We start from the raw sequence: 23598 nt of genomic DNA, 5'->3' as shown, positions 1-23598 counted from the left end.
GCATCAGTCCAATCTTCCGTCCAATCGATGGCCTTCTTCCCTGTGTCTCTGTGACTCAACGTGTCCTCTCCTCTTTTATAAGGACACCAGTCATTGACTTTGGGCCCTCCCTACTCCAGGATGACTTCATCCTAATCAATAGCATCTGCAATAACCCGATTTCTTTTTCTTTCTTTCTTTCTTTCTTTTTTTTTTTTTTTTTGAGATGGAGTTTCACTCTTGTTTCCCAGGCTGGAGTGCAATGGCACGATCTCAGCTCAATGCAACCTCTGCCTCCTGGGTTCAAGCGATTCTCCTGCCTCAGCCACCCGAGTAGCTGGGATTACAGGTATGCACCACCACACCCAGCTACTTTTGTATTTTTAGTAGAGATGGGGTTTCTCCATGTTGGTCAGACTGGTCTCAAACTCCTGACCTCAGGTGATCCACCCACCTCGGCTTCCCAAAGTGCTGGGATTACAGGCGTGAGCCACCATGCCCGGCCCGCACAAACTCTATTTCTAAATAAGGTCACATTCAGAGCCTTATTTCAACATCTTTTGAGGAGGACTCAATTTAACCCATAACAATACTATGTGGGCCACACATGGTGCTTCACATCTGTTTTCCCAGCACTTTGGGAGGTTGAAGCAGGAGGATCATTGCTCAGTGCCTAGGGGGACACCAGGTGCATAAGACCACAGTGTTGACTGGTGTTGGGGGCTCACAGCTGTAAGTTTAGCAAGCTAAGGCAGGACGATCACTTGAGCCCAGGACTTTGAGGCCAGCCTGGGTGACATAGGGAGATCTCATTTCTAAAAAAAAAAAAAGAATTTAATTAGCTGGGCATGGTGGTACCCGCCTATAGTCCCAGCTACTCAGGAGGCTGAAGCAGGAGGGTAGCTTGAGTCCAGAAGATCAAGTCTGTGGCGAGCTGTGATTACACCACTGCACTCCAGCCTGGGCAATAGAGCAAGCCGTGTCTCAAAAAAAAAAAAAAAAAAAAGTCATCTCCCTTGTCTTCTGATTCCCTGAGCTGTCATAGAAAGGAAGTGAAGCAGTGAAAGCATCCCCCCAAAAGGGACTTTTCAAAACCAGCCCAAGCGACATAGAAAGACCTTGCCTCTAGAAAGTATTTACATTTGAAGGAAAAAGAAAAAAAGGAGTACTGTGGCACAGAGTTGACAGCTACAGGTGTGGCTACATCCAGGTCCTCAAACTATATCATCAGAATGACCCCTCACCCTCCCTCAACTTTCCATTTTAGTTTCTTAAGCATGAACATGAAATTTCCAAGATTGTCTCTCCTTTGGCTAATCTGCTTCTCAGACCCAATCACTGTGGCCAGGGTGGTGGAAGGATACTGACATCCAGGCTGGGACCACATGCCCCAGCCCCAGATCAGGGTGGGGAGTGGCCAGTTGCACACATGCTGTGGGGGACAAGTGACTCCCCGGTGGAAAATCGGGGGCTGTCATTGGAGAGGACCGATGGAAGAAAGGCTGACACACAGCAATGCATCTCCTGCACCAGCCTGGGCCTCGATGTCTTGAGAATGGCGGTTTGCAGTCTGATGAGCCAGTACTCAGTCCAGGGCAATCCCAACTCCATCTGTGGGGCTGCCCACAGTACATGGACCCCCTCACTGGATTTGCTGACCACACGTGCAAACAGCCACCTCCCAGCCCCACTCCCCGCAGTCCCGCTGAACCCTGTCGAAATTCCCCTCAGTTCTCACCAAGACTAAAAGCAATTCTGAGGGTGAGCGGCTCATTCTACTAGTTTAAATCTCTCGGTTCCTTCCCTCTGCAGAACTCTGTACTTACTGCTCCGTCACTGGTAATGACAATGAACATTTTCACAATCTCAGTTTTTATTGCAAAGTGATTGAGGACCAGTTAGAATAAGTTATGCTACAGAAACTAAAGAAATCCCGTCAAGCAAATGGTGTGTAATAGAAAGTCTTAGGGCAGCCGTGTATATTTTCTCTCCCAATGAATCAATTGAAAATGAGAAGCTCTTACCACCATGTTCCGGGCAGAAGCTATCAAAAGTATAATTCATGATATTATCATTTGATGATTTTACATCTGTCAAATGGATATGGCCCGGGGTGAAAAGTGGACGCTCCGTAACTAGATGATGGTCAAGAGTTATAAAAATGAGGTCCTCTCACAGAAAGGTTAACATCACACACCGGGGACTGTTGTGGGGTGGGGGCCGGGGGGAGGGATAGCATTAGGAGATATACCTAATACTAAATGATGAGTTAAAGGGTGCAGCACACCAACATGGCACATGTATACATATGTAACAAACCTGCATGTTATGCACATGTACCCTAAAACTTAAAGTATAATAACAATAAAATTTAAACAAAATGAGGTCCTCTCTGTTCAACATTTCTCCTTTCTTGAAAGGATACTCAATGTCATGCTCAGGGCCTCTAATGGCCAGAAATAAAGTTCCTCCCAGTTCCAGAGCACCCCAGGGCAACACCAAAGCCAGAGAAACTGCTTATAGCCATGTAGACTATGTACTGTGCAATTCCTGGGGTGGCATTTTCATAAATATGTGGGTGGCGCCTCCTGGAGGTGTGCAGCACACAACTTGCACAAATGGTAAGTCATCGTATCCCAAAGTCCACCAAGAAGAGGTAAACAAAATTCCTATCGATGTTGCCATCAGTCATGAGAGTCTGCCTTTTCTTCATGGGACAGTAGCAAAAACAATTTGGCCAAGTGTGCTTGGATGATCTCTAAGATGGAATCAGGGTCTCTCACTTGCAGCACTATTGACATTTGGGGCTGGATCATTATTTTGTCTCAGTGGGAGTTGTCCGGGGCATTGTAGGCTGTTTAGCAGCATCCCTGGCCTCTACCCATTAGCTGCCAGTAGCACCAATTCCTCCAGCTGCAACAACCAAAATTGTCTTTAGACACGGCCACATGTTCTCTGGGGGGCAAAATCACCCCCTGGTTGAGAAGCCCTGAAGTAAAGACATAATATGCAGATCACACGTAACTAAGAGAGCCTAAGGGCCACACAGGTGATGCTGTACCCATGACAAAGACAGAGTCTTAAAGAGGTTAGAGAGGTGGAGAAAGAGAAAGGAAATGAAGTCCCAGCTGCCAAGAGCAACAGATGCTGACTAGATGTTGTTGATAGTCATTTTTAAACTCAGTTAAAAGATGCTGAGAAGCTATCAGCTCCCATCCTGCTCTCCAGGGACAACGCTGCTGAAAAAGGCCTGGAGATCAACAAAGCCCCAAACACAGGTGCACTGAGCAAAGAAACCAGAGATGGAGACAAAAAAGACATTCCCTCAAAGACTACTCATTTCCAAGAGAGGAGAAAAAGTGGAGTCATGAAAAACAGTTGAGGCTGGGTAGAGTGACTCACACCTGTGATCCCAGCACTTTGGGATTACTCCCAGGCTGAGACGGGAAGATTGCTTGAGGTCAGGAGTTCAAGACCAGCCTGGGCAACATAGCCTCTAGAAAATGGGAAAAAATTAGCCAGGTGTGGTGATACATGCCTGTGGTCTCAGCTACTCTGGAGGCTGAGGTGGGAGGATCGCTTGAACCCAGGAGGTAGAGGCTGCAGTGAGCCGGGATTGCACCACTGCACTCCAGCTTGGGCTACAGAGTGAGATCCTGTCTCAAAAAAGAAATAAATTAAACAAAATTAAGGCCAGGCACGATGGCTCATGCCTGTAATGCCAGCACTTTGGGAGGCCAAGGTGGGCAGATCACGAGGTCAGGAGATCGAGACCATCCTGGCTAACACAGTGAAACCCCATCTCTACTAAAAATACAAACAATTAGCCGGACATGGTGGTGGATGCCTACAGACCCAGCTACTCTGGAAGCTGAGGCAGAAGAATGGAGTGAACTCGGGAGGTGGAGCTTCCAGTGAGCCAAGATCATGCCCCTGCACTCCAGCCTGGGCAAAAGAGCAAGACTCCGTCTCAAAAAAAAAAAGAAAATTAAAAAATTTTTTGAGACCAGGTCTCACTGTGTCACCCAGGCTGGAGTGTAATGGTGCGATCTCGGCTCACTGCAACCTCCGCCTCCTGTGTTCAAGTGATTCTCATGCCTCAACCTCATGCCTCAACGTGACTACAGGCATGTTGTCACCATGCCTGGCTAATTTTTGCATTTTTAGTAGAGATGGGGTTTCGCCATGTTGTCCAGGATGGTCTTGAACTCCTAGGTTCAAGCAATCTACCCACCTCAGCCTGCAAAATGCTGAGATCACAGGCACAAGCCACCGTGCCCCACCTCTAACTTTTCCTCATGGAAATTTCCCATATGCACAAAAAGCGGGGAGAGAATTGCACCATGCACCCCCATGCACCCATCGTCCCACTGCAAGAACTTGTCAACAGTTCGCCAATCTCATTCCAGTTCCCGCTTTTCTTTTCCTTCTTGCTATTTTACAACATTTTAAAGCAAATTCCACACATTTCATTTCACCCACATCCATAACACACCAGGGTGCATTCTTGATGTAAGGATTTTGTTTTGTTTTATAACCCCCATGCCATTGCCACAGTTAACAGATTTAACATGAAGAAACTAAGATTCTTGCAGGTGGAGAAAAGATCTAATTACCACCTTAAAGCCTCTCTTATTAGCGCTTCTCAGATCTGAAAGTGTACGCAAATCACCTGGACATCTTGTTAAAATGCAGATTCTGGCCCAGCAGGTACTCCCGGGTGAGTCCTGAGAGTCTTCAATTCCAAAAGCTCACAGGTGACGCAATGCTGCGGGTCCATGAATCACACAAAAGGAAGGGTCGGCCAAACACCCACAACTGGGTGCAAAGTCCTGACTGTTCCCAACTGCAGGGCCTTCAGTGAACGGGGAAGCTGGGGATCATCTGGGAAAGAAGGGAGGTTTTTCGTATCAGCTCCAGGCCCTGTAGAACTGCCAGGGAATAACATACAAAAGGTCAGCAAAGTCCAACCAACAGCATGAGTGCATTCATATTCCACAACCACTGCAGCAAAGAACCATGAAATGGGTGGCTTCAAACAATGTCTGGGCCTGGTGCCGCGGCTCACACCTAAATAATCTCAGCACTTTGGGAGGCTGAGGTGGGTGTATCACTTGAGGCCAGGAATTCAAGACCAGCCTGGCCAATATGGCAAAACCTCATCTCTACTAAAAATACAAAAATTAGCCTTGCATGGTGGCAGGCACCTGTAGCCCAGCTACTTGGGAGGCTGAGGCAAGAGAATGGCTTGAGCCTGGGAGGTGGAGGTTGCAGTGAACCGAGATCGTGCAACTGCACTCCAGGCTGTGCAACAGAGCAAGGCTCTGTCTTAAAAAAAAAAAAAAAAAAAAAAAAGTCTGGAGGCCAGAAGTCCAAAATCAATCAAATGTCAGCAGGACCATGCTCCTTCAGAGGTTCTAGGGGAGAATCCATTCCTTGCCTCTTCCAGCTTGTAGAGGCTACTAGAATTCCTCAACTTGTGGCTGCATGATCCAATCTCTGCCTCTGTGATCACCTTGCCTCCTCCTCTTCTCCTCTTCTGTCTGGGTCTCCTTCTCTGGAGGAAGAGTGTCAGGCCTCTGAGCCCAAGCTAAGTCATCGTATCCCCTGTGACCTGCACGTACACATCTAGATGGCCAGTTCCTGCCTTAACTGATGACATTATCTTGTGAAATTCCTTCTCCTTGCTCATCCTGGCTCAAAAGCTCCCCTACTGAGCACCTTGTGACCCCCACTCCTGCTTGCCAGAGAACAACCCCCCTTTTTCCTATACCTACCCAAGTCCTATAAAATGCCCCCACCCCTATCTCCCTTCACTCACTCTTTTCGGACTCAGCCCACCTGCACCCAGGTGAAATAAACAGCTTTACTGCTCACACAAAGCCTGTTTGGTGGTCTCTTCACGCACACCCATGTGAAATTTGATGCCGTGACTCGGATCGGGGGACCTCTCTTGGGAGATCAATCCCCTGTCCTCCTGCTCTTTGCTCTGTGAGAAAGATCCACCTACGACCTCAGGTCCTCAGACTGACCAGCCCAAGAAACATCTCACCAATTTCAAATCCAGTAAGTGGCTTCTTTTTACTCTCTTCTCCAACCTCCCTCACTATCCCTCAACCTCTTTCTCCTTTCAATCTTGGCGCCACACTTCAATCTCTCCCTTCTCTTAATTTCAATTCCTTTCATTTTCTGGTAGAGACAAAGGAGACATGTTTTATCCGTGGACCCAAAACTCCGGCGCCTGTCATGGACTAGAGAAGGCAGCCTTTCCTTGATGTTTAATCATTGCAGGGACACCTCTATGATTATCCACACAGGTTTCAGAGGTGTCAGACCACGCAGGGACGCCTGCCTTCGTCCTTCACCCTTAGTGTCAAGTCCCACTTTTCTGGTGGAAGGGGCAAGAACCCCTCAACCCCTTCTCCTTCACCCTTAGCAGCAAGTCCCCCTTTTCTGGGGGAGGGGCAGGAAACCCCTCTTATCTCTGTGCCCCGGTCCCTTATTTCCGTGCCCCTACCTCTTATCTCTGTGCCCTGATCCCTTATTTACATGCCCCAACTTCTTATCTCTGTGACCTGACCTCTTATCTCTGCACCCCAAACCCTTATTTTTGTGCCCTGACCTCTTAGCTCTGCATCACAACCCTTTATTTCTGCACCCCGACCCCTTTCCTGCTTTTCTGGAAGGCAAGAACCCCCTGCCCCTTCTCTCTGTGTCTCTACTCTCTCTTTTCTCTAGGCTTGCCTCCTTCACTATGGGCAAGATTCTGCCCTCCATTCCCCCTTCTTCTCCCTTAGCCTGTGTTCTTAAAAACCTAAAACCTCTTCGACTCACACCTGACCTAAAACCTAAATGCCTTATTTTCTTCCACAATGCTGCTTGACCCCAATACAAACTCGACAGTAGTTCCAAATAGCCAGAAAATGGCACTTTCAATTTTTCCATCCTACAAGATCTAGATAATTCTTGTCGTAAAATGGGCAAACGGTCTGAGGTGCCTGACGTCCAGGCATTCTTTTACACATCGGTCCCTCCCTAGTCTGTTCCCAGTGAAAATCATCCCAAATCTTCCTTCTTTCCCTCCCACCTGTCCCCTCAGTCGCAACCCCAAGCGTCACTGAGTCTTTCTAATCTTCCTTTTCTACAGACCCATCTGACCTCTCCCCTCCTCGCCAGGCCGAGCTAGGCCCCAATTCTTCCTCAGCCTCTGCTCCTCCACCCTATAATCCTTTTATCACCTCCCCTCCTCACACTGGGTCCGGCTTACAGTTTCATTCCATGACTAGCCCTCCCCGACCTGAACAGCAATTTCCTCTGAAAAAGGTGGCTGGAGCTAAAGGCATATTCAAGGTTAATGCTCCTTTTTCTTTATCCCAAATCAGATAGGGTTTAGGCTCTTTTTCATCAAATATAAAAATCCAGCCCAGTTCATGGATCATTTGGCAGCAACCCTGAGATGCTTTACAGCTCTAGACCCTAAAAGGTCAAAAGGCCATCTTATTCTCAATATACATTGAATTACCCAATCTGCTCCTGACATTAAATAAAACTCTGAAAATTAAATTCCGGCCCTCAAACCCCACAACAGGACTTAATTAACCTCGCCTTCAAGGTGTACAATAATAGAGTAGAGGCAGCCAAGTAGCAACATATTTCTGAGTTGTAATTCCTTGCTTCCGCTGTGAGACAAACTGCAGCCACATCTCCAGCACACAAGAACTTCCAAACGCCTAAAGCACAGTGGCCAGGTGTTCCTCCAGAACCGCCTCCCCCAGGAGCTTGCTACAAGTGCCAGAAATCTGGCCACCAGGCCAAGGGATGCCCGCAGCCTTGGATTCCTCCTAAGCCATGTCCCATCTGTGCAGGACCCCACTAGAAATTGGACTGTTCAACTCACCTGGCAGCCACTCCCAGAGCTCCTGGAACTCTGGCCCAAGCCTCTCTGACTGACCCCTTCCCAGATCCTCTTGGCTTAGCAGCTGAAGACTGACACTGCCAGATCGATCACTTCGGAAGCCTACAGGACCGTCACAGATGCTCTAGGTAACTCTCACAGTGAAGGGTAAGTCTGTCCCCTTCTTAATCAATACGGAGGCTACCCACTCCACATTACCTTTTTTCAAGAGCCTGTCTCCCTTGCCTCCATAACTGTTGTGGGTATTGACAGCCAGGCTTCTAAACCTCTTAAAACTGCCCAATTCTGGTGTCAACTTAGACAATACTCTTTTAAGCACTCCTTTTTAGTTGTCCCCACCTACCCAGTTCCCTTATTAGGCCGAGACACTTTAAATTATCTGCTTCCCTGACTATTCCTGGACTATAGCTACATCTCATTGCCACCCACCTTAACCCACAAGTAGGAGATACCTCCACTCCTTCCTTGGTGACCTATCATGCACCCCTTACCATCTCATTAAAACCTAATCACCCTTACCCAGCTCAATGCCAATATCCCATCTCACAGCATGCTTTGAAAGGATTAAAGCCTGTTATCACTCGCCTGCTACAGCATGGCCTTTTAAAGCCTATAAACTCTCCTTACAATTCCCCCATTTTACCTGTCCTAAACCAGTCAAGCCTTACAAATTAGTTCAGGATCTATGCCTTATCAACGAAATTGTTTTGCCTCTCCACCCCATGGTGCCAAACGCATATACTCTCGTATCCTCAATTCCTCCCTCCACAACCCATTATTCTGTTCTGGATCTCAAACATGCTTTCTTTACTATTCCTTTGCACCTTTCATCCCAACCTCTCTTCACTTTCACTTGGACTGACCCTGACACCCATCAGGCTCAGCAACTTACCTGGGCTGTACTGCCGCAAAGCTTCACAGACAGCCCCCATTACTTCAGTCAAGCCCAAATTTCTTCCTTGTCTGTTACCTATCTCAACATAATTCTCATAAAAACACACGTGCTCTCCCTGCCAATCGTGTCCGACTAATCTCTCAAACCCCAACCCCACCTACAAAACAACTCCTTTCCTTCCTGGGCATGGTTGGATACTTTTGCCATCCTAACAAAACCATTAAATAAACTCAAAAAAGGAAACCTAGCTGACCCCATAGATCCTAAATCCTTTCCCCACTCCTCTTTCTGTTCCTTGAAGACAGCTTTAAAGACTGCCCCCACCCTAGCTCTCCCTGACTCATCCCCACCCTTTTCATTACACACAACTGAAGTGCAGCGCCGTGCAGTCGAAATTCTTACACAAGGACCAGGATTGCCTCCTGTAGCCTTTTTGTCCAACCAACTTGACCTTACTGTTTAAGGCTGGCCATTATGTTTCCGTGCAGTGGCTGCTGCTGCCCTAATACTTTTAGAGGCCCTTAAAAATCACAAACTCTGCTCAACTCACTCTCTACGCTCTCATAATTTCCAAAATCTATTTTCTTCCTCACAAGTGACGCATATACTTTCTGCTCCCCGGCTCCTTCAGCTGTACTCACTCTTGGTTGAGTCTCCCACAATTACCATTGTTCCTAGCCCAGACTTCAATCCGGCCTCCCACATTATTCCTGATACCACACCTGACCCTCATGATGGTATCTCTCTGATCCACCTGATGTTCACCCCATTTCCCCATATGTCCTTCTTTCCTGTTTCTCACCCTGATCACACTTAGTTTATTAATGGCAGTTCCACCCAGCCTAATCGCCACACACCAGAAAAGTCAGGCTATGCTATAGTACAAGCCACAAGCCCGCCTCTTAGAACCTCTCATTTCCTTTCCATCGTGGAAATCTATCCTCAAAGAAATAATTTCTGTGTTCCATCTGCTATTCTACTACTCCTCAGGGATTATTCAGGCCCCCTCCCTTCCCTACACATCAAGCTCAGGGATTTGCTCCCACCCAGGACTGGCAAATTAGCTTTACTCAACGTGCCCTGAGTCAGGAAACTAAAATACCTCTTGGTCTAGGTAGACACTTTCACTGGATAGGTAGAGGCCTTTCCCACAGGGTCTAAGAAGGCCACCGCGGTCATTTCTTCCCTTCTGTCAGACGTAATTCCTCAGTTTGGCCTTCCCACCTCTATACAGTCCAATAGTAGACAGGCCTTTATTAGTCAAATCAGCCAAGCATTTTTTCAGGCTCTTAGTATTCAGCGAAACCTTTATATCCCTTACAGTCCTCAGTCTTCAGGAAAAGTAGAACAGACTAATGGTCTTTTAAAAACACACCTCACCAAGCTCAGCTACCAACTTAAAAAGGACTGGACAATACTTTTACCACTTTTCCTTCTCAGAATTCAGGCCTGTCCTCGGAATGCTACAAGGTACAGCCCATTTGAGCTCCTGTATAGACGCTCCTTTTTATTAGGCCCCAGTCTCATTCCAGACACCAGACCAACTTGGACTGTGCCCCCAAAAACTTGTCATCCCTACTATCTTCTGTCTAGTCATACTCCTATTCACCATTCTCAACTACTCATACATGCCCTGCTCTTGTTTACGCTGCCGGTTTACACTGTTTCTCCAAGCCATCACAGCTGATATCTCCTGGTGCTATCCCCAAACCGCCACTCTTAACTCTTAAATAAATAATCTTTGCTGGCAAGGCTATGCTGAACCTCCTTAGGCACTCTCTAATTAGATGTCCTAGGTCCTCCCTATTCTTAGTCCTTTAATACCTGTTTTTCTCCTTCTCTTATTCTGTTTAGTTTTTCAATTCATACAAAACCATATCCAGGCCATCATCAATAATTCTAAATGACAAATGTTTCTTCTAACAACCCCACAATATCACCCCTTACCACAAAATCTTCCTTCAGCTTAATCTCTCCCACTCTAGCTTCCCACGCTGCCCCTAATCCCGCTTGAAGCAGCCCTGAGAAACATCGCCCATTATCTCTCCATACCATCCCCAAAAATTTTCGCCGTCCCAACACCTTACCCCTATTTCGTTTTATTTTTCTTATTAATATAAGAAGACAGGAACATCAGGCCTCTGAGCCCAAGCTAAGCCATCATATCCCCTGTGACCTGCACGTACACATCCAGATGACCGGTTCCTGCCTTAACTGTTGACATTCCACCACAAAATAAATGAAAATGGCCTGGTCCTGCCTTAACTGATGACATTATCTTGTGAAATTCCTTCTTCTGGCTCATCCTGGCTCAAAAGCTCCCCTACTGAGTACCTTGTGACCCCCACTCCTGCCTGCCAGAGAACAACCCCTTTTCCCTTTACCTACCCAAATCCTATAAAACAGCCCCACCCCTATCTCCCTTCACTGACTCTCTTTTTGGACTCAGCCTTCCTGCACCCAGGTGAAATACACAGCTTTATTGCTCACACAAAGCCTGTTTGGTGGTCTCTTCACACGGATGCGCGTGAAAAAGAGTGTCCTTTTTTTTTTTTTTGAGATGGAGTTTCACTCTTGTTGCCCAGGCTGGAGTGCAATGGCGTGACCTCAGCTCACTGCCAACTCCTCCTCCTGGGTTCAAGCAACTCTCCTGCCTCAGCCTCCCCAGTAGCTGGGATTGCAGCCATGCGCCACCATGCCCGGCTAATTTTGTATTTTTAGTAGAGATGGGGTTTCTCCATGTTGGTCAGGCTGGTCTCAAAGTCCTGACCTCAGGCGATCCACCCGCCTCGGCCTACCAAAGTGCTGGGATTACAGGCATGAGCCACTGCGCCCGGACAAAAGTGTCCTCTTATAAGGACACTTGTCTTTAGAGGTACAGCCTACCTAAATTACTCCAGGAGAATCTCATCTCAAGATCCTTAACTTAATTATATCTGCAAACACTCTTTTTCCAAATAATGCCACCTCCACAGATTCTAGGCACAAGGATCTGCATATATCTTGTGCAAAGCCACCATTCAGCTCACTACAGTAGAAAGAGGAAAAATAACGAAGTAACAAAAGGCGCAGAAGAAAGAACAGATGCAGCTTGTGTGGCAGTGGCCATCAAGGCAGGCTGGGGTAAAACTGTGTCAACAGAACCCCCAGATGGAACTCAAGTGCGGCCGTCTGCTCCCAGCTACTCACAGAGAACGTTTCTGTTTCTGACAGCAGAGTAAGAGAAGGGGTGGGAAGAGAGATAGCCCATTCTCTGTTGGCCTAATTCCTAAGGAATCATGCCTCTGCCTTCGGGCCATTCTCAAGTCTTGTTCAAGGATAAAATGATTTATTGATGGCCGTAATTATAAAGCAATGCCAACAGAAGCAGCGTCAGCATTTTTCATTTGTACTTACACATGAGCAAGAGCAGTTTAGGGAAACGGGTGCCTTCAGGTTCTGTTTTCTCCATCTAGAAAAGGGCTGCCTTCATGGAATGCTGGTCCTGGGGAGACGCTTCATTTCTATAGCAGGAATTGATACAGTTTAAATTCCAATTGGTACACGGAGCCACCCGACCTCATTTCAAGCACTTCTGGTTTGTTCTGGGTTCAGTGGGTGAGCAATGAGTAGAACTCTAGGGAGGAGGATTTGGGGTGAGCGTGGTTTTGATATCCAGAGAGAGCTGTTCTTCCATCAGTGTCTTGAATGTGATTCAGAATGGGCTTCTCCGCTCAAGATAGGAGTACCGGGCTGATTTAAGGCGGGTGATAGACTTGTTTTGGTGGCTATTTTTATACTAGCTGGTTAACGAGCTATTTTCTTCATTAGTTTCAGGCATGTGAGCTTAATGAAGCATTGGACCTCCCAAATTACAAGGAAAATAAAGATATAGCTTATATGGTAGGTTCGAAGGAGTTAGTGAACAAACACAGTAGGGCCACAAATTATTGTTAAAGACATGAATGCATGAAAGTGTATCTATGTCCAAATGTACTCTCTGCAACCATACTGATCCACCTGAAAACTAGTAGACAGAAATTCAGCAAATGCTTGGACAGGGGATACTCTCAGAAGTATTCTGACTAAATAGCATGGTTTCTTTTCATATCACTAAAGTAATTTCTTCCCAAATTGACTCTGGACTAAATCTTATGATACCTACTTATTCTGATTGTACTTAGCCACCTGCAAATAAGGTGGGGGCAGTGGTAAGAGGAGCTGTTGAATGAAATTAAACATTTGTTGGATGCCTACTGAGGATAAAGCCCTGTGCTTTGTGCCAGGAAGATTCCAGAATAAATGAGGCACAGACCTACTCTCAGGAAGCTTTTGCAAACTAATGGAGAAAACACATCTGCAGGCAATGACTTATGGTATAAGAAGAAATGGGGCCAGGTACGGTGACTCACACCTGTAATCCCAGCATTTTGGGAGGCCAAGATAGGTGGATCACTTGAGGTCAGCAGTTCAAGACCAGCCTGGCCAACATGGCGAAACCCTGTCTCTACTAAAAATACAAAAAAAAAAAAAAAAAAAATAGCCAGGCTTGATGGTGTGTACCCGCAATCCCAGCTACTTGGGAGGCTGAGGCAAAAGAATCACTTAAACCTGGGAGGTGGAGACTGTAGTGAGCCGAGATCCCACCACTGCACTTCAGCCTAGGAGACAGAGTGAGACTCTGCCAAAAAAAAAAAAAAAAAAGGAAATAAGATTGATGTTGAATGGGAAATCTAAGCAGGATGGAATGGCAGGAGAGTGCCCACTTGCCCAGCTCCAATAACACTTTTGACAGCCATGACAATATTGCAGGGATGCCCATTCCTCATGGTATCTGAAGCCCCATGAAGGCTTGCATCTGGAGGCTGCTTCAGTCTTGACTTTAAGATCAGGGGATACAAGGAATGATTTTCATCTATCCCAAGCCAATAGTCCAGCCAAAAATCTAGGTCTGAGATGATGAGAAACAGCAAGTCATGAACCATGTCAGCCATTTCATCATCATCATCATCATCATCATCATCATCATCATCAAAAACAAAAGACAGATCTGTAACCGTCTTGTGTACCTGGCTCTTGTCTTGGTTCAAAATATAGAAGTAAATTCTATGGTCAGTGAACAATGACCAAAATAGCTCTCATCACTCTTGTCTGCCACCACGTAAGATGTGCCTTCTGCCTTCCACCATGATTTTGAGGCTTCTTCAGCCACATGGAACTGTGAGCCCATTAAACCTTTTTTTCTTTATAAATTACCCAGTCTTGAGTAATAAAATAGTGGTTTGTCCACAACATCAGTGAACGATGCTGTCACTTGTTCCAAACGCGTATCATTTAAGAGGTTTGGATAAACAACAACCTAAAATAAATAAGCACTAAGCAAACTCAGGGCTACATAATCCCTGTGGTGAGGTAACTGACAATGGGTATAACTGGGGCAGTTTACTGTTAAATCACCTCTATCTACATGTGGCCAAGCAGTGAGATACTTGGTTTTAATCCTAAAAAATCATGGTGCACATTTACTCCTGCCTTCCAACTGGGCTGTAACGTCACCTCCTCAGAGAAGCCCTCTTTTCTGTGCTTCCACTCTGCTTTTCTTCAGCATTTAGTAGAGCATCAGTCACCATCCATATCTGGGAACAATGATTCTAAGAAACAGAAACCCATTTGCATGAGCTGGAGGGAAAGGAGCACACCTTATCTCTAACAGGCAAACTCATGGGCACGAGAAACAAATGAGAGGCCATGAGAGAATGGAAACTGCAGTTACAGAAACCAAAATGCCTCTTTCTGGCTCTCAGAAGCCCATGATCTCCTTTTTTTTTTTTTTTTTTTTTTTTTTTGAGATGCAGTCTCGCTCTGTCGCCCAGGCTGGGGTGCAGTCGTGCGATCTCAGCTCACTGCAAGCTCCACCTCCCGGGGTTCATGCCATTCTCCCGCCTCAGCCTCCCAATTAGCTGGGACTACAGGTACCCGCCACCACACCTAGCTGATTTTTTGTATTTTTAGTAGAGATGGGGTTTCACCGTGTGAACCAGGATGGTCTCGATCTCCTGACCTCGTGATCCACCCGTCTTGGCCTCCCAAAGTGCTGGGATTACAGGCATGAGCCACCGCGCCCGGCAGCCCATGGTCTTTCTTATCAGCCCTGTGGACTTTCTTATCTCTGCTTCTCTCACTCACAACCAATTTTCCCTTCTTGCTGGTGGCCCATCATGGCAGCCAGCAGAACCCACCACCAGCTGATCAGTTACTGGATATCTTGGAGAGGGAGGGAGGGAGGGAGAGAGGGAGAGGGAGAGAGAGAGAGAGAGAGAGAGAATGACAATTGGGCTTCTGGCCAACCAATTGAGTATAGGGAGGGGAAGTACCATGGTACAAATATGGCGCCAAGACCTGCTTTCTAGCATGGCCAATGAGTAGGGAAATTGAGGGAAGGTACCTGCAAACACAGCAGACATCTCAGAACATGCTCTCTGTTCTCAGTTCTCTCTCCTGCCTTCTCCTAGATTGTAAATATCACAGGATAATCTAGAATAGTACCTGGCTCAAAATATATGAGAAAGAGAAAAGGAAGGGATTGGATCAAACTCTGGACTTCATGGTTTCCTGAATTCACTCTGCAAGTTTTTGGGTTTTTTGTTTTTTGAGACGGAGTCTCACTCTGCTGCCCAGGCTGGAGTGCAATGGCATTATCTTAACTCACTGCAACCTCCACCTCCCAGGTTCAAGCAAATCCCCTGCCTCAGCCTCCTGAGTAGCTGGGATTACAGGCACGCACTGCTACACCAGTTAATTTTTGTATTTTTAGTAGAGATGGGGTTTCCCCATGTTGGCCAGGCTGGTCTCGAACTCTTGACCTCGTGATCCATCCACCTTGTCCTCCCAAAGTGCTGGGATTACAGGTGTGAGCCACTACGCCTGGCTGAGTCTGCAAGTATTTAAGTGAATGAATGTCAGTCCCTGAGAATCAGAAGAAAGGCATTAAATCTCCGTTAGGCTTAATCATGGTCAGCAGCTGTGGGGTGTCCTGGGTTTGGGATCAGTGGGATGAGGAACAAGCAGGTTCTGCAAACCACCACACAAGGAGGGGAGGTGTTAACTAGGCCAAAGATGATGGGCGGGGTACGTGCCTGGGTTTCAAACAGCTTATGCCAGGCCTAAAAACTGACGCTGAAGCAGAAACTGTATTAAGCAAATTGATGACACAATGGAGGGGGTCAAGAAGTTTAATATTGCTAAGAAGAATACAAATATTGATCATGCAATATGTTATTGTTATCACACCATCTCCTGCTACACGCCAGCTTTCCTTTACCATGAGATAGAAGAGATTTGTGTGTCTGACCTAACCCTCCAAATTGTAAGGTCCCTGAGAGTGAGCTCATGACATTCATGTTTTATAAATGTGGCATAAAGGCTCACGCTGGCTGCCATGTGGCCCAATCCCAGTTCGATGCTGCATTCAAAGAACCATCATTCCAGCATGCAAGCATACTTAAAGGCAATTGAAATGTTTACCGCTGTCCCTCAAGACAAACATCAAAGAAAAATTATTTTCAAAATGCAGAGCAATATTTCTTAAAATCTTATTTTCCCATCTCTTTCTCTCTCTCTACCACATTCCCAGGAGTTCCCCAGGAACAAAACTGTCATAAAGACCCAGGAGCAAAATGATTAATGACTTCACTATATCTGATTCTGATTTAGTTGGTTTAGAGTGGTGTCCACGCATACGTATTTTTTAAAATCTTGCTGGGCACAGTGGCACACACATGTAGTCTCAGGTACTCGGGAGGTTGAGGCAGAAGAATCACTTGAGCCCAGGAGTTTGAGTCCAGCCTGGGCAACATAGCAAGACCCTGTCTCTGAAAAAAAAAAAAAGCAAAAACAAATCTCTCTCAGCTGCAGTCAGGGTTGATAACTAGTTGATCAAATAATTGCGGTAGCCAACCTTCGCAATGGACCTTAATGTTCCCACCTCCTGGTATTATTCATCGTGGAATCTGTCTTAGCTAGTCTGCAGTTGGGTCTGGTATCCAGGCCCCGCCTTGAGAGGTTAGTCCCACCTCCTACCCCACATATGGTTTCACACTTAATTTCAAGACTGGCCTAAAAATGTAAAATGTACCTGTTTTGACCTTGTTTCCAATGAAACAACTACTCTAAACACTCATTTAGGATGGTTAGGGAAATTTGAACACTGGCTAAATATTAGAAGATATTTGCTTCAAAATAACCCAATTTGGTCATGAGATGATGGCAGCTGAGGCTGGTGATAGGCACAGAGGGGTTCATTATCAAATAGAAACAAGTGGAAAAAACAGAAACTTTTCCATAAGAAAAATGTAAGATAAACACAAAAATGTATTGAGTGCATAAAAAGAATCTATGGTCTCACAGGCATTAGCTCCCACTGGCCAGGTTAGGGATAATTTGAACATCAAAAATAAAGTAACAGCCAGGTGCAGCTGCTGATGCCTGTAATCCCAGCACTTTGGGAGACCGAGGTGGGTGGATCACTTGAGCCCAGGAGTTTGAGACCAGCCTGAGCAACATAGTGAGACCCCCATCTCTAAAATAAATAAATATAAATAAAAGTGACTAGAATTGATTGTAGAATATCAACTCTATTTGAGTGTATAAAGATTACTGGCAGAGGGGGGCAATGGGGAGAAGAAGAAAGAGAATATATTTGTGACCTAGATTATTTTCCTTAGTTTTGATAGAATCTTTGGGTCTCCTGGGTCTTCCAGCCCAGTATTTATATTTATTTATTTATTTATTTATTATTTATTTATTTATTTATTTTTTAGATGGAGTCTCACTCTGTCACCAGACTGGAGTGCAGCAGTGCGATCTCGGGCCACTGCAACTTCCGCCTCCCAGGTTCAAGCGATTCTCCTGTCTCAGCCCCCCGAGTAGCTGGGACTATAGGTATCTGCCACTGCACCTGGCTAATTTTTGTATCTTTTGTAGAGACGGTGTTTCACCATGTTGGACCAGGCTGGTCTCGAGCTCCTGACCTCAAGTGATCCGTCCACCTTGGCATCCCAAAATACAAGGATTACAGGTGTGAGCAACCACACCTTGACTATTTTCCTTAGTTTTCAGAGAAACTCTGGGTCCTCTGGGTGTTCTAGCCCAGTATATCTCAAACTGTGCTGAACTGAGGACCTTGTTGAAATGCAGGTTCTCATCTGGGAGGCTGAATGGGCCGGCAAATCTGCATTGGTTTAGGAAGCTCACCCTGAGTAGCAAGCTTCAGTGAGGACCAGGCAGACCCCTGCCTGCCAACCCCCTCTCAGCTGGGCTTAACTCTGGCTCTTTCCTACCAGGGTTCCTCCCCTCAAAATAGGAGCTATTTTCAAAAAGCCTCTTGGAGAAAAGGCCCTGTTTTAAAATTGGGGTGTTTAGGTTTGGCCATCTGCTCACCATGGGGTTTTAAGACCTTTGCCCAAACCCCCGCAACAAACTTAGAACTGACATTTTTACTCTTGAAGGCCCCACTCCACACCATATTAAATTCATTAAAATCAACCCCCATGACAGGCATATCTCAGGCATCATGCCCTCAGAACGGAGTTGCAGCTGACCACTTGACAGTGTTGCAAATCATTAAACATGCATTCATTTCAGCCTTGCAGTTTTCACATTTAGGAGCCAATTGTCTTAGGTCTAAAGCATTCACTTCCAAGCATGGTTATGGGCCCCAGACACTATGCTTCCCAGCCTTCATGGCCTCTGCAATGCTGGTTCCTACCGCCCCACCCCTGGGTTCTGGCCGGCTAGCCCACGCCACCTCACTGCTCCCCCATTCAAGTGTGCCTTTGATATGTGGATTCCAAACTCATCTACACTTTAGGGTCACCTGGGATTTTTTTTAAATCTTCCAAAACCCAGACCACACCCCAGAACAATTAAACCTCAACCTCTGGAATGGGACATAGCATCTCTTTTCTGTTTTTTGTTTTTGAGACAGAGCCTAGCTCTGTTACCCAGGCTGGAGTGCAGTGCCACAATCATAGCTCACTACAGCCTCCAACTCCTGGGCTCAAGCAACCCTCCCACTTCAACCTCCAGGGTAGCTGGGATCACAGGCGGGCACCACCACACCTGGCTAATTATTAAATTTTTTATACAGACAGTATCTCCCAATGTTCTCCAGGCTGGTCTCAAACTCCTGGGCTCAAGTGATCCTCCCGCCACAGCCTCCCAAATTGCTGGGATCACAGGTGTGAGCCACCAAGCCTGGCCATCAGCATCTGTATTTTTTGAAGCTCAGACGAGTTTGGGAACTACTGCCCTAGACTGAGCTCGGTTTCCTAGCCCTGTGTGACGGTAGGATTCGGCTGGGCTGCTTCTGAAAACAGAGCTCCCCAGGCTCCTTCCCAGGTAATTCTGATTCATTAGGTCTGGGGTGGGCCCTGGAATGTGTATTTTTTACCAGGTCCCTCTGGGTGAATCAGGCTAAAGACAGTTTGGGATCTGAGACCTTGGCGCTCATTCCCCAGCTTCCCTCCTAACCCAGTTCCCAGCTTGGCCCACCTCACCCAGGCTGTCACGTCTGATTTCGCAGATTACACCTGAGAGGGAAGCCCCAGCCATCACGATGTGAGAACATTTTACAATGACTAGGAAATGCCAAATACATTTTAAAACTCATTCAGGATTAGCGTTCACCTTAAACTTGACAGACTCTGAGAACGGGCTGGCCACGTGCTGTGCACAACCCTTAGTGCTCTTCTGTGACTAATATTTGGATAATTGATTGTTGGAAGCTCAGGAAGCCTCTCTCTCTCTCCGAGGGGTTGAAGTTAACTTCCCTATTTCTGAGGTAGGGAAGAAAATGAGGATGCCCTGCCTTTTGCTAGACTGAATACTGTCCTCCAAAAATTCACATTCACCAGGAATCCCAGAATGTGACCTTATTAGAAAATAGGGGCGGGGCATGGTGGCTCATGCCTGTAATCTTAGCACTTTGGGAGGCTGAGGCAGGAGGATCACTTGAGGTCAGGAGTTTGAGTCCAGCCTGGCTAGCATGGCAAAACCCTGTCTCTACTAAAAACACAAAAATTAGCTAGGCATGGTGGCATGCACCTGTAATCCTAGCTACTTCGGAGGCTGAGGCTGAAGAATCACTTGAACCCAGGAGGCAGAGTTGCAGCTAGCTGAGATTGTGCCACTGAACTCCAGCCTGGGCAACAGAGCAAGACTCCATCTCAAAAAAAAAGAAAAGAAAATAGGGTCACTGCAGATCTAATTACAAAGAGGTCATATTGGAATAGTGTGGACCTTAAATGGAGTAATAATGGCATCCTCACGGGAAGAGAAGAAAAGACACAGACACACAGGGGAGAAGGCCACATGAGAATGAAGGAAGAGAATGGAATGATGTGGCCACAAGCCAAGGATTGCCAGCAACCACCAGAAGCCAGAAGAGGCAAGGAAGGATTCATCCCTAGAGCCTTCAGAGGGAGCACGGCCCTGCCCGTTTCAGACATCAAGCTTCTGGAACTGGAGAGAATGACTTTCTGTTGTCCTGAGCCACCCATTTGGGGAACTTTGTTAGAACAGTCACAGCCAGGTCATGTGCTCCTGAATGCATCTCAGGCATTAATAAGCACTGTCTTGGCCAGTCTGGGTGGCTCACCCCTGTAATCCCAGCACTTTGGGAGGCCGAGGTGGGTAGATCACCTGAGGTCAGGAGTTCGAGATCAGCCTGGTCAACATGGAGAAACCCCATCTCTACTAAAAATACAAAAATTAGCTGGGCATGGTGTTGCACACCTGTAATGCCAGCTACCTGGGAGGCTGAGGCAAGAGAATCACTTGAACCCTGGATGCAGAGGTTGCAGTGAGCTGAGATTGCGCCATTGCACTCCAGCCTGGGCAACAAGAGCGAAACTCCATCTCAAAACATATAATAAGCACTGTCTTGACTGTGGTCATCAAAAATTTTGATGAAGGGTTAGCTAGAAAGCCTGCCCCTTTCACAGATGGACGGAAGGGACAAAAGAAAATAGATTGTTTGCACTGGAGCAAGAAGGATAAGAATCCTATGGGGGAAAAAAAGAGGGATTGGTTTAGTGAGTGCTGGGGAGAGACATTTGTTTTCTTGCTTAATAAAGAAACACAGGTTGGGTGCGGTGGCTCAAGCCTTAATCCCAGCACTCTGGGAGGCCAAGGTGAGTGGATCACCTAAGGTCAGGAGTTCGAGACCAGCCTGGCCAACACTGTGAAACCCCATCTCTACTAAAAAGACAAAAAAAGAAGAAAGAAAGCAACTAACCAGGCATAGTGGTGGGCGCATGTAATCCCAGCTACTCGGGAGGCTGAGGCAGAGAATCACTTGAACCTGGGTGGTGGAGGTTGCAGTGAGCCAAGATGGCATCGTTGCACTCCAGCCTAGGCAACAAGAGTGAAACTCTGTCTCAAACAAAAAAAAGAAATTAAAAATACGTAGTTTTAAGTCCACTCAGTGGAGTTTGAAAATACAACCCCATTGCACAGTGCTTTTGGAATCTTTTCTAAACTTCTGTTGCACATGATCTAATTTGATCTTCATAGCAACTCCCTGAGGTGGATAGGGGAGGCCTTTCTGAACACCTATTTTCTAGTTTGCATTAAAAGAACGGAATTGGCTGGGACCAGTGGCTCATGCCTATAATCCCAGCACTTTGTGATACAGAAGGGAAGTGCTCGGAAGGGAAGAATGTGGTCCCTTTAAATGATATGGAAGTGAGGAAGGGAAGTACTCGGCAGAGGAGGGTGTGGTCCCTGGCTAGTGCTCCACCCCAGGGCCTGTGCCCACGGACCTAGGTGAGGACAGGCATTTTTGTTTTCCTGCCCAAATGTTGCATTTCCCAAGACCACCCTGGCTGCCACACCCCCATTCTGTGCCTATAAAAACCCTGAGACCCTAGCTGGCAGACACACAGGCGGCTGGACTTCGAGAGGAGCACATCAGTGGAGGAACACATGGGCGCTGCACGTCAAGAGGAATGCACCAATGGGCACCGGCACACTGCAGGCCACTGACTGGCACAACAAGCAGAGTTTGGCTGGGACAGTCAGAGAAGAGTCGGGCCACTCGCCTGACTCCAGGGGAAAACCATCTTCCTTCTGGCTCCCCCATCTGCTGAGAGCTACTTCCACTCAATAAAACCTTGCACTCTCACGCCTGTAATCCCAGCACTTTGGGAGGCCGAGGCGGGCAGATCACGAGGTCAGGAGATTGAGACCATCCTGGCTAACACGGTGAAACCCCATCTGTACTAAAAATACAAACAAATTAGCTGGGCGTGGTGGCGGGCACCTGTAGTCCCAGCCACTCGGGAGGCTGAGGCAGGAGAATGGCGTGAACCCTGGAGGCGGAGCTTGCTGTGAGCTGAGATCGCACCAGTTCCGGTACACCAAGGCAAGAACCCCGGGACAAAGAGAGTCCTCTGTCTTTGCAATAGGGCGGGGGTCTAATTGAGCCGACTAACACAAGCTACTTACGGACAGCTAAACTAAAAGAGCACCCTGTAACACACGCCCACTGGGGCTTCAACTATAAACATTCACCCCTAGACACTGCCATGGGGCTCCCTGCCTGTCTGTATGCTCCCCTAGAGGTTCGAGCAGTGGGGCACTGATGAAATGAACCACACCCCCATCGCATGCCCTTCGAGGGGGACAAGGGAACTTTTCCCATTTTATCTGAGAGGCCAAGGCAGGAGGTTCACTCGAGCCCACGAGTTTGAGACCAGCCTGCTCAACATAGCAAGACCGCATCTCTACAAAAACAAATAAGTAAACAAAAAAAAAAAAAAATAAACATTAAAAATTAGCCAGATGTGGTGGCACACACCTGTAGTCCCAGCTACTCAGGAGGCTGATGTGGAAGGACTGCTTGAGCCCAGGAGGTTGAGGCTGCAGTGAGCCAAGACTGAACCACTGCACTCCAGCCTGGGCGACAGAATGACACCCTGTTTCAACAATAACAAAAAGAATGGAACAAAATAACTTCTCAAATAGCTAGTAGAGGCAGATCTGGTACTCAAATGCAGGTTTTCCAGGTTTCAATTCTTGTTTCTAGCAGTATTTGGAGAAACATGATCACTAATACATGAAGGAGAAGAGATTTCAAGTTCTGATGAAAAGATGGTAGAGAGGAGTTAGTTGACTAGGAGTGACTAGGAATGGGAAGAAAACGCATGACACTACTTACAGGAAAGAAGAAAAATAAGCATAGAGGTGACTGAGCGGACAGAAAGGACTTGGAAGAAGCGTGTTTGGCCCTGTCTCTGCATTTCTTTCCTTGCATTAGTAACTTCCCTGATGACTTGGATGAATCTTCTCTTCCAGGGCATCCAGTGTTCCCTTTCTGTCCACTTCTCCTTTCCCAGGGCCCATACAGTCTGGGAAAGCATGCTCTGCAGGCTTCTCATCTCTTTCCTTCCTTAATCAGCCCCCAGCATCTCTATGTAACCCATACACACCTGGAGTTCCACGTGTCCCAGTCTTTGCACTGCAGTGAATTCAAAGAAAGGTAGACTCTAGCTGGGCGCAGGGACTCACATTTGTAATCCTAGCACTTTGGGAGGCCGAAGCAGGTGGATCACTTTAGCCCAGCAGTTCAAGACCAGGCCTGGCCAACATGGTGAAACCCCATCTCTACTAAAAACACAAAAATTAGCTGGGCTTGGTGGTACATGCCCAGTAGTCCCAGCTACTGGGGAGGCTGACGCAGAAGAATTGCTGGAACCCAGGAGGCAGAAGTTGCAGTGAGCTGAGATCGCGCCACTGCACTCCAGCAGCCTAGGCAACAGAACAAGGTCCA

This window comes from Gorilla gorilla, chromosome 9, assembly GCF_029281585.2.
Source record: "Gorilla gorilla gorilla isolate KB3781 chromosome 9, NHGRI_mGorGor1-v2.1_pri, whole genome shotgun sequence".
Lineage (NCBI taxonomy): Eukaryota > Metazoa > Chordata > Mammalia > Primates > Hominidae > Gorilla > Gorilla gorilla.
The sequence above is the reverse complement of the archived record's forward strand: the minus strand, read 5'-3'. Positions refer to the sequence as shown.